This window comes from Lynx canadensis, chromosome B3, assembly GCF_007474595.2.
Source record: "Lynx canadensis isolate LIC74 chromosome B3, mLynCan4.pri.v2, whole genome shotgun sequence".
Taxonomy (NCBI): domain Eukaryota; kingdom Metazoa; phylum Chordata; class Mammalia; order Carnivora; family Felidae; genus Lynx; species Lynx canadensis.
The window spans coordinates 45,967,530-45,978,727 of record NC_044308.2 but is presented as its reverse complement, the minus strand read 5'-3'; the positions used below and the strand labels follow the sequence as shown (position 1 = coordinate 45,978,727).

The 11,198-nt window shown below is 36.9% G+C and overlaps 1 pseudogene; it reads left to right on the top strand.

The window, feature by feature from the left end:
• The first annotated feature begins 1,825 nt into the window (after positions 1-1,825).
• LOC115517363 lies at positions 1,826-1,924 on the top strand (annotated as a pseudogene).
• The last annotated feature ends 9,274 nt before the right edge of the window (positions 1,925-11,198 follow it).

The window sequence follows — 11,198 nt, the reverse complement described above, 5'->3', positions numbered from 1 at the left end:
AATTCTTTACTTCCATGGAGGCTGTGTTTACCTTTTATTTTAAGTGCTTTCAAGCCCATTCTCTTGAAGTACCTTGCCTTACCATGAGCCCCGTTTGTTTGTTCTTGTTGCCTCCTTCATTCAGGAGAACCATCAATCAGTTTCTGAAACAAGGCAGCCTCTGTGCAGAATCAAAAGCCACCACATCACAGCTGATGGCAAGAGAATGCAGTGGGCATTGTTATTTGTACACAGGCCTTCATCCCTTTGAGAAGTACCTCTGTTTGAAATGAATGAGGCAGACAAGAGTGCTGGCTTCAAAAGCAACTATCCTCCTCTGGGCTTTTCTTGTTGAAAGTCCTGAGCAGCACAGTTACTGGAAAGTAAAGAGAATAAAAGGCAAATCTGAGGCAGGCTACAGGTTTCCTACACAAGAGATGCACACCTGGCCTCAGCCAGGCTGTGCGGCCAGACATCTGCCTTTACTTCGTACAGTTGGGTTTGCAAGGTTAATGTCAAAGAGGCTGTTTATTTTCTCCCAGTGATTATGAATAAAAAATACATAAATTTCCTTCACCAAAAGCCTCACCCAGAAGTATGACAGGCTCCTCTCTTTCCTGGTGCCCCTTAAGGGTATCAGTGCTGGTAGGAGCAGAGCTACGGGAACTACTGTTGCCATGGTGTTGACTTCAGGACCAAGGGATTGGCTGATCCTTGGCCCAGCTCTTCCACCCAGCTATCACCTCCTCTGCATCAAGAGGCCTCCTTATTCCTTGATCCATTTTTCATTTGGCTGGAACGTTGGAGAGCACAGTTTTCCAAGGCACTTCATGACCCTTCTGTAGATTCTTGATGACCCTGATGTTGATTTGGACCTAAAGTCTTGGGATAGTGGAAAAGTTAAAACAATATTCAGGGCTCATATAGATGATCATCCTAATAATCGGCTTGAGAATCATCACGGTCATCTCTCAATTGCATAGAGTTTGCAATGACTGCTTGAAAGTTCAGAGCAAATATCTGGTCCATGACCAGGACGTGAAATGAACAGCACAATGTGTATTTGACATGACACCTCATTCATGAATTCACCTTATTTTTCCCATCCTTATCTGCCATGTCTGAATTTTCTTTTTAAGAAGTCTTATATTGTTTGCATCCTTAAAAAGTGTCTTAAATTCATTTGAAGCAAGGCTAACTATAAAGAAAGTATAAGTATATCCCTCAGAAATCCAATGAATTCTTGCTATTAGGATGGAAGGAAAAAGTGCAAAGGCTTTTCTGGCCAGGAAGGGGACGTTGCATAGTGCAAAACATCTAGACCATATTCTGTGTAAAATCAAATGGGATCATTTAATTTTTTATTCATTTTTGAGAAACAGAGAGAGACAGAGCCCAAGTGGGGGAGGAGCAGAGAGAAAGGGAGACACAGAATCCGAAGCAGGCTCCAGGCTCTGAGCTGTCAGCACAAAGTCTGACGCACAGCTCAAACTCACAAACCAGGAGACCATGACCCGAGCCAAAGTCAGAGGCACCCAGGTGCCCCTCAAATGGGATTACTTAAATGAATATTTTCTGTTGAAGAAAAGAAAATGTACACTTGGTGTTTGCTTTGGCAGCGCATATGTTAAAACTAGAACAATACAGGGGCGCCTGGGTAGCGCAGTCAGTTAAGCGTCCGACTTCAGCCAGGTCACGATCTCGCGATCCGTGAGTTCGAGCCCCGCATCGGGCTCTGGGCTGATGGCTCAGAGCCTGGAGCCTGTTTCCGATTCTGTGTCTCCCTCTCTCTCTGCCCCTCCCCCGTTCATGCTCTGTCTCTCTCTGTCCCAAAAATAAATAAACGTTGAAAAAAAAAATTTAAAAAACTAGAACAATACAGAGAAGATCGGCATGGTCTCTGCTCGAGGACGACACAAAAATTCATAAAGCGTTCCGTATTTCTAGATACTGGTCAAAGGGTACAAATTCCCAGCTATAAGAGAAATGAGATCTGGGAGTCTAATGCACAGGCTGGTGACTATAATTAACAATACTCTGTTATATATTTGAAAGTTATTAGCAGAGTAGTTCTTAACACACACACACACACACAAATCATAATATGCAAAGGAATGAAGATGTTAACTAACTTTATGGTGGTAATCATTTTGCAATATATACATGTATCTAATCATCACGTTGTATGCCTTAAACTTACATATATGTCACTAATATCTCAGTAAAGCTAAGGAGAAAAAAATTGCCTCAATGCAGAGAAAATATACACACACACACGGGTATATGGATGGTTGGACTCAAGAAAACTAGAATCTCTTTTTTTTAATTTTTTTAAATATTTTATTTATTTTTGGGAGCGAGAGAGTGTGAATGGGGGAGGAGCAGAGAGAGGGAGACACAGGATCAGAAGCAGGCTCCAGGCTCTGAGCTGTCAGCACAGAGTCCAACGCAGGGCTCAAACCCATGAACCACGAGATCATGACCCGAGCTGAAGCTGGCCGCTTAACTGACCTAACAACCCAGGGGCCCCACCAGAATTTCTGGCACAAAGGAGGGATACGGACATGACACTTCTAATCTCAGGGAGCCCCCTAAACAACTAGGGACCTGCTACATCAAGTCACTTACACAAGATTTTGGTCAGTCCCTTTAAAAGCCTGGGGTGGGCCGTGTGGACACATCACACCATCAGGGAGGTGCTTAGGGGGTTCGAGAAATCCAAGTTTTTGCACACATTAAAAGCTTTACAAATACCTGCTGAATAAATGGAAAAGATAAGTAAAGCAAAACAAAACACCCACAACAGCAGAAGCAAACAAAGAATTGAAAACCATTTTGCCTACATGCTAAGTAAGTTCGCAGATAACATTCAAATGAACTCAGGTAGAAATGATTGAGCAGCACCCACAAAAGGAGGTGTGATCCACAGCTCTGGTTCTTTTAATCCTCTCAACACACTTTGAGGGAGATGTTTTTATTTCCACTCTTTTTCAGAAGAGGTTAAGTAAGGTTAACTAATTTGTGCAAGACCATATAACTAGTAGGTGAAAGAACCAGGATTTCAGCCCAGAGCTGTCTGATTCTAAAAGCAGACTATTCCTTCAGTTCACGCCTATATTTTCTTTTCAAGCTTTTCTTGTGTCAAGAGCACAAATCTGAGGCCACATCCCAGTGGCACTGAATCAGAATCTCTGGAGGACTTGGAAGCATACATTTAACAAAGAGACAAGATGATTATTATTATGGGGCACCTGGGTGGCTCAGTCGGTTAAGCGTCCAACTTCAGCTCAGGTCATGATCTCATGGTTCATGAGCTCAAGCCCCGCATCGGGCTCGTGCTGACAGCTCACAGCCTGGAGCCTTCTTTGGATTCTGTCTCTCTCTCTCTCTCTCTCTCTCTCTGCCCCTCCCCCCCTCATACTTTGCCTCTCTCTCTCTCTCTCAGAAATAAATAAAACTTTAAAAAAAAAACATGATTATTATTATCACAGAAGTTTAAGAAAACAGCTCTATGCATCAGGTGGGAAATGAACTCATGTCTGTTTCCCTTTTACTGATCAAACAGAAACCATCAGAGATTTGAAGCTCATATGACAAAAATAAATCACGTCATTCTATAGCTTATCAGATTATAATATTACAGGATATTTGTTCCTCAGTTTGGTAATTATGCATTGTCTGATTGAAGGTTATCTGGGTCCCAAAACACAGAGACCATCCTCTTAAGTTAAAAATAGACATTAGTGGAAACCTCAGACTTTTTTTTAGCTTTCCTCTTTGGTCTTTCAGAGCAGAAGAGAGAATTCGTTTTCAGTTCCTAGCAGCTTTAACCTATGCAGAGGTTCCAGCTGTACAGGAGCTGAAGGATGGCTGGAAGGAGAACCCCAGGCTGAGAGTCAGTCCTCTTGTCTGGTTGCCCACCAGATGGCTTTCATTGGATGAAAAGTTCCATGATCCAGGAAGGAGAAAACCATCATGGCTTGGTTTGCTTTTCTTAGTTTCAGTTTTTCCATGCTTGATGAGAAGAGCAGAGGCCAACTACGTCTGCAGCTCCAATCCCTATCATGGAAGCAAACAACGTCTTTGTACAACCTAAATACTTAATGAATTAAATGGAAAGCAAGACAGTGATTCCTGACAGGGCTAAATGTAAGTCAAGCTGTGAAACTCCACAGCGCAGCCAGAAGTAGAGACGGACAAGTTGAACTGAAACCTGACCACTGCTTCTCAGCAATTTTACTGTAAGTTATTCCTGTTATCTCAGAGAGAAATTTGAGACAGAGCTAGAGAAAAGTATGAAACTGATTTCCCTCATGTTGAGCACAGATTGTTGTTTTAGAAATTTGTTTTATACACTATTGCCAAGGAACTTGCTTTGAATGAAATTTCCGGGCATGGTATCTATAATAGCAAATAACGACAGTTACATTTTACAAATACTAGTTTAATATGTTTCTATTCTGATCTCATTTAATCTTTGCAACAACTTGTTAAGGTTTATACTCTTAATTAACACGATTTTACAGATAAGGAAAGAAAACTGGTAGCTTCCTCAGAGAGTTTTTAAGTAACTTGCAGAAAGTCCTCAGCTTGTAACCAAGAGCCCATCTCGTATCACTATACTAACTGCATCCCCAAGGAGGCCATATACATAGGCCGTTAATGTCTCAAAAGACAAATTCCCATACTGGATGAAAATATAAGACCCAACAATATGTTTGTTGCTTAATGATAGGTTTCTGTAATGAAACAATGCAGAAAACCAAAAAATAAAAAAGTTTTATTGAGGAACCTCATGCAACAAAAGGGAAACAGCTGGTCAAGGTGGTATCATATAAAAGAGATTTTGAAACCAAAAAAGGTGGAGGGAGGGTGCAAAGAGGCTCCAGATTACAAGGAAAAATATAAAAACAACAGTGAAGACATGGCTTACCAAAGTTAGAAATGCAAAAACAAATGGAATAAATCAAAAGCAAACTACTGTCATGGGAGGTATGAATTCATGATCAGGCTAAGACAAAAATTAGACAGTCTTGAAAATTAAATAGACACATTTCAATAGACAAAAATTTAGAAGTCATTGGAGCTCTGACAAAAATAGATATAAATTTGAAGACTATATATAAATATATATAAATTTGAAGACTATCTGTATAAATACAGAGGCTAAGAATGCTATACACTTGGTATGTTGGAACCAATAGACATATATTGAACTTAGTAACAACATAAACTTTACATTTTTCTCAAGGTATAGGGCATTGGTATATATATGCTAACTCTTAGATAAGATCCCAAAAATGAATCCAGAGGAAAGTTACATACTTTCTCACCACAGTGCAATAAAGCTAAATGCTAATAAGTTAAAAAAAAAAAAAAAAGGAGACTTGGACAAAATAATGATCTAATCTATAGCCTTGGAAGTAGAGCATCCAAGGGTTTAGACCTTAACTCCATATCTTACTGTTGTGTGACTTAGGCAATTTATTGAACCTCTCTGAACCTAAAAGTGTGGCTCTACTTTGCAAAGATGCTGTGAATTTTATCTATAAAGTACATACAATAATATAATACTAAGGCTTAAAGGAAGGTAAAATCATAGGTCATACAAGTATGATGCCATATTTTTAATGTACTCATATTTTATTTAACTAGAAAAAAAGCTCAGAATTTTTGCTCATTAAAAGCCAAAGTCTAGAAAACATACATCTAATTACCAACAGTGCTCATCTCTATGACCTGCGATTTCTGATTTTTGTTATTTTGCTTTATTTTTTTACTGTAAATATATAGTTAGTGCACAATAAAAAAAATAATAAATATGAAAATAAATATATACTTCTTTAAAACATAGTAAATAAGAAAATAAATATTAATATATTGAGTGCCCTCTAGGTGGGGGTTGCTGTAAACATGTGGCCATTTCAGTTGTTGTTAGTCATCATAATTACTGTAAATTCTGAAATGCTCTCTTTCTCTCTCTGTGTGTAGATAGATAGATACACACACATATGTACATGGTGTATTTACAATATATAATAAAATACACACCAATTTAAATTAATTTTAAATTTAAATATAAATTATAAATTTAAATTACATAAATGTATTTATCTAAATATAAATATGTATTCTATATATATACATACTATACCATTACATATAGTACTAAAGTATATAGTATTATCTATACTAAAGTACTATGTATTATACTATAGTATATATATAGTATACACATTTATATTTAGATAAATAAATTATATATAAATATATACATATATATTTATGCATATAAATATATGCTATGTATAATACTCTATACCTCTATAGCATATAGAGTGTTATATATAGTATATAATATATAGGATTGTATATAGTATTACTTATATAGTATATATAGTATCAAATACATAAAAACAATATTGGGATAACTAATAATTTGAATATGGGCTATAGAATCAGATAACTATATTGTTATCAATATGAAACTTCACAATTTTCTTAACTGTTAAATTTCCTAATTTTTATAAGAGAAAATGTCTGTCTTGGGAAATATATACTGAAATATTTCAGTCTGTATGTATGTACATCTTCAACTTATTCTCAAATGGTTTGGGGGGAAAATTCATATAGAGAAAGAAAACGAGTAATAAAGCAATCCGGGAAAATGTAAACAAACAAAATATAAACAAATGGTGAATCTGGGTAAAAGATGAACCGGGATTCTTCATACTAGTCTTTTAACATTTCTGTAAATTTAAAATAATATAAAAATAAAAATTTACAACAACAAAAAACAAATTAATAACAACTTCTAACAACAGCAGCAAAAATTCTCCTCAGCAACAGGGTGAAGTAGGAAATTAAGAGCATGATATTAACTTGAGGAATATTATAAAATCGAAAATACCACCTGTCAAAAGTCAGGGGAGTACAAACAATCAGGGCCCAGAGGGAAAGACAGAGATGCATTTTAGAAATATGAAATAAGTCAACAAAGCATGTGATTTCAAATCTTATAAAAAGAAGAGAGTCAACATAAGGAAAAACAGGAAGAAATTAATAAAGATGTAGAACAAAAATAAATAAGCTGAAAAAAAATCAGTGGAAATAAAAATTTAACTTCACTCTCTTGAAAAGATTATAAGATAATAAATAAATAAAATAAATAAAAATAAATAAAAAAATAAAAAAAATAAATAAAAAAGATAAATAAATTTAACTTCACTCTCTTGAAAAGATTATAAGATAAATCAAAATGCTTGGAAATATAATAAATAAAAGAAAAGGTATGAATCAACAAAATTAAATACAAGCAATTGATATAAGGGATTTTAAACTATAAATGATTGCAATGCACAGTTTATGATAATTCAAAATGTGCAGCCAAATGGACAATACAAAATATAAAATCAGCAAAAAAAGATGTAGAAAACCTGAAAATAATGGTGAAGGAGGAAGAACTCAAGAAACTCATTAGAAATGTAACCTAGGGGCGCCTGGGTGGCGCAGTCGGTTAAGCATCCGACTTCAGCCAGGTCACGATCTCGCGGTCCGTGAGTTCAAGCCCCACGTTGGGCTCTGGGCTGATGGCTCAGAGCCTGGAGCCTGTTTCCGATTCTGTGTCTCCCTCTCTCTCTGCCCCTCGCCCGTTCATGCTCTGTCTCTCTCTGTCCCAAAAATAAATAAACGTTGAAAAAAAAAAATGTAACCTAAACAACTTCAGTGAACAGTATTTCTGTATATTCAAGAAACAGATTTTGCCACATTATGTAATCAGTTCCAAATCATGGAGAAACAAAGCCCAGTACTCAACGCATCCTAAGAGATAAGTATCATCCTCATCCACAAATCTGTGAAAAATACCACACGTGCGCACACACACACAAATGCAGTCTTAGGATGGCAAACGTACACAAGTGCCAATCCCAGTAAAACTGGTCTGAACAGATTACAACCAAGTTCAGGCATATAGTAGATTTTCCAAAAATAGTTGTTGGCTAAGCAAACAAATAAATATACAGGTATATGAATGAAGAACTTAATGCAGTCAATTAGCAAAGTCCACTGAGGCAAGAATGCCTTGTGCAAAGCATACATTTGCTAACTCATGAATCACCTCATCCACATCAGACTCAACAAGCTTTGGCAGAAAAATCACTTTTCACTGATCTTAGAGAGTGCAGGTGTGACAAGAAGAGTGTGATAATCAATAAAGGTAAATTCTAGGAATGCCAAGAGATCACAACAAATCACAGATACCTTTGGTAAAGGGATCGCTTTTTTGTTGTTGAAACTTAAAAGGAAAAAAATGAAGAAATGGAGATGCTACGGATGGGAGGGTCCTCAAATATTCCACTTTGGCATAAGGATTATTTTGAGCTAAAGACACTCGAAAAACGGCTGATTCATAAAGGGCATTCTAATCTCCCCTTTTTCCTAAACCAGGAGATAAGGATTCCCATGTGAAAGATGCCCTCCCAGTACCAGGGGGCAAGAACCGTTCTTCAGTAGAGAATAAAAGCTAAAAGAAATCTGTACCAACAAACCTTGTTAAAAGGCTTCTTATCTTCTGTTAGCTTCCCTACATAATTCAGTTACTCGTCCACATTGCCTGCCTTTGTTTAACCCCATATAAAAGCACGTGGGTTTTGCCATGTCTTTGGGTCTTCATTTCCTTTTGAGGATTTCTGTGTCCTGTAAAATCATACAAATCTGTATACTATTCTTCTGTTAGTCTGTCTTCAGTGGGTTTAATCCTCAGGCCCAACCAAAAAACCCTCAGAGAGTAAAGATAAATTTGCCTCCTCTACAGAATATTCCTAAAGGAAAAGACTGATGGATCTGACTACATGAAAATTTAAAACTGTTCAACAAAATAACACTCCAGGCAATGTGAAAAGACATAATGCAGATTGGGAGGAGATGTTTGCAACACATATAACCACAAAGAATTAACATCAGGAAGAAAAACACTAATGAACTAATAGAAAGATGGGCAAAAGGTCTGAAAAAGCAATCTATAGCACAAGAAATCTAAAAGACAAATGATACAAGTAAAAAGATTCTCAAGCTTGTTTTACCGGTAATCAGAAAGATGAAAAATGAAGGGTGTCTCGGTGGCTCAGTCAGTTAAGTGTCTGACTCTTGACTTTGGCTCAGGTCATGATCCCATGGTTTGTGGGTCTGAGACCTGCATTGGGCTCTGTGCTGACAGCTCAAGGCCTGGAGCTTGCTTGCTTCATATTCTGTGTCTCCCTCTCTCTCTGCCCTTCCCCATCTCGTGCTCTGTCTCTCTCTCTTTCTGTCAAAAATAATCATTAAAAAAAATTTTCTTTAAAAGAAAGATGAAAAATGAGATACCATCAAATAGTCTGGCACTATCAAGTGCTGATGATGACATGGAAAAATTAGATAAACATTCACATTTTGATGATTATGTGCTTATTGGCCTAACCATTTTTGGGAATAAATGGTCAACATCTAACAACACTGAAGAAAGCCATATCTTACAAACCCAGAGATTTCACTTCTAGGAGTAAACTGTAGAAGCGTTGCACTTGTGGACAATGCAAGTCCATTGCAGCATTGTTCGTAACAGCAAAAAACACACAAACAAAAAAGTAAACCAGACAAATATCCATCAACAGAACCAACAAATTGTGATATACAATGAGACCACTTATAGCAGTTTTATCAATAGAGGTCAATCTCAAAAATATAATGCTGGATTAAGAGCCAAGTACAGATAAATAGTAGAGTGTAAAAATTTGTAAACATACAAAATAATGCTATATATTTGAACAGCTACATACATATGTTGCAAACAGATACATAAAGGAGAACCATCAGCACCAGACTTCAGATGTGGTTGCCTCTGAGCAGGGAAAAATGAGATTGGGTTTGGGAGGAGGTACACAGGTATTCAATTTCATAACAAAAATAAGAAGCATATATGTTTGGTTTTGATGGATCTGGGTAGCAGGGTGGAATTCACAAATATTCATTATACTGTGTTTGAAATCATTGTTAAATGAGCTGCCCAGTTTTAAAAACACAAAAAATAGAAAAGTATATAAGCTAGTATATAAAATATATAAACATCATTAATAGGTAATTCACAAAGAAAATATCCAATGAAAATGGGAGTGGTGGGAAATCCAACTTTAACTCACTAATTAAAAAAATTTAAATATACACATACCATTTTGGCTTATCAATGGAACATGAAATTGCAAAAATGTGAATAGCTAATGTTAACAAGGGGGAAAGGTGGGTAGGAGGGGAGACCACATCCATTCACTCTGCTGATGGAAACTTAAATTTGGCAGTATATGTGAAAAAAGCAAAAAAATTAAAAACTTAAAAATACACACACACACACACACACACACACACACACACACACACACACACATTTATAACCTTTGCCTCAGAAATTCTACTTTAAGAAACTTAAGAGCATAGGAAGTGATCAGAAATGTGGGCCAAGATTTATGCTTAGGTATCTTTACTGCAGCACTGTTCATCATAGTGATGTCTTAAAAAAAAAATAGAAAATTGAGGTCATTATGATACACATGTAACTGTTTCAAATAATATTTTATTTTATTATTTTTCAATGTTTACTTATTTATTTTGAAAGAGACTGAGATAGCACAAGCAAGGAAGGGACAGAGACAGAGGGAGAGAGAGAACTGCAAGCAGGCTCCATCCACACTGTCAGCACAGAGCCCAATGTGGGGTTTGACCCCATGAATCATGAAATCATGACCTGAGCCAAAACCAAGAGTTGATGCTTAACCCACTGAGCCACCCAGGTGCCTCCAAATAATATTTTAAAAGAATATCTAATGCTGCTGAAATATGTCATTAATATGTTACGACAGGTTATAAAAGCATTTGTACAGTATGTTTGTTTGCAATTGTATTTTTAAAAACAGATAAATTTGGGGGCGCCTGGGTGGCGCAGTCGGTTAAGCGTCCGACTTCAGCCAGGTCACGATCTCACGGTCCGTGAGTTCGAGCCCCGCGTCGGGCTCTGGGCTGATGGCTCAGAGCCTGGAGCCTGTTTCCGACTCTGTGTCTCCCTCTCTCTGCCCCTCCCCCGTTCATGCTCTGTCTCTCTCTGTCCCAAAAATAAATAAACGTTGAAAAAAAAATTAAAAAAAATAAAATAAAAACAGATAAATTTGGAGGTATCCAAATCACAATGTCAA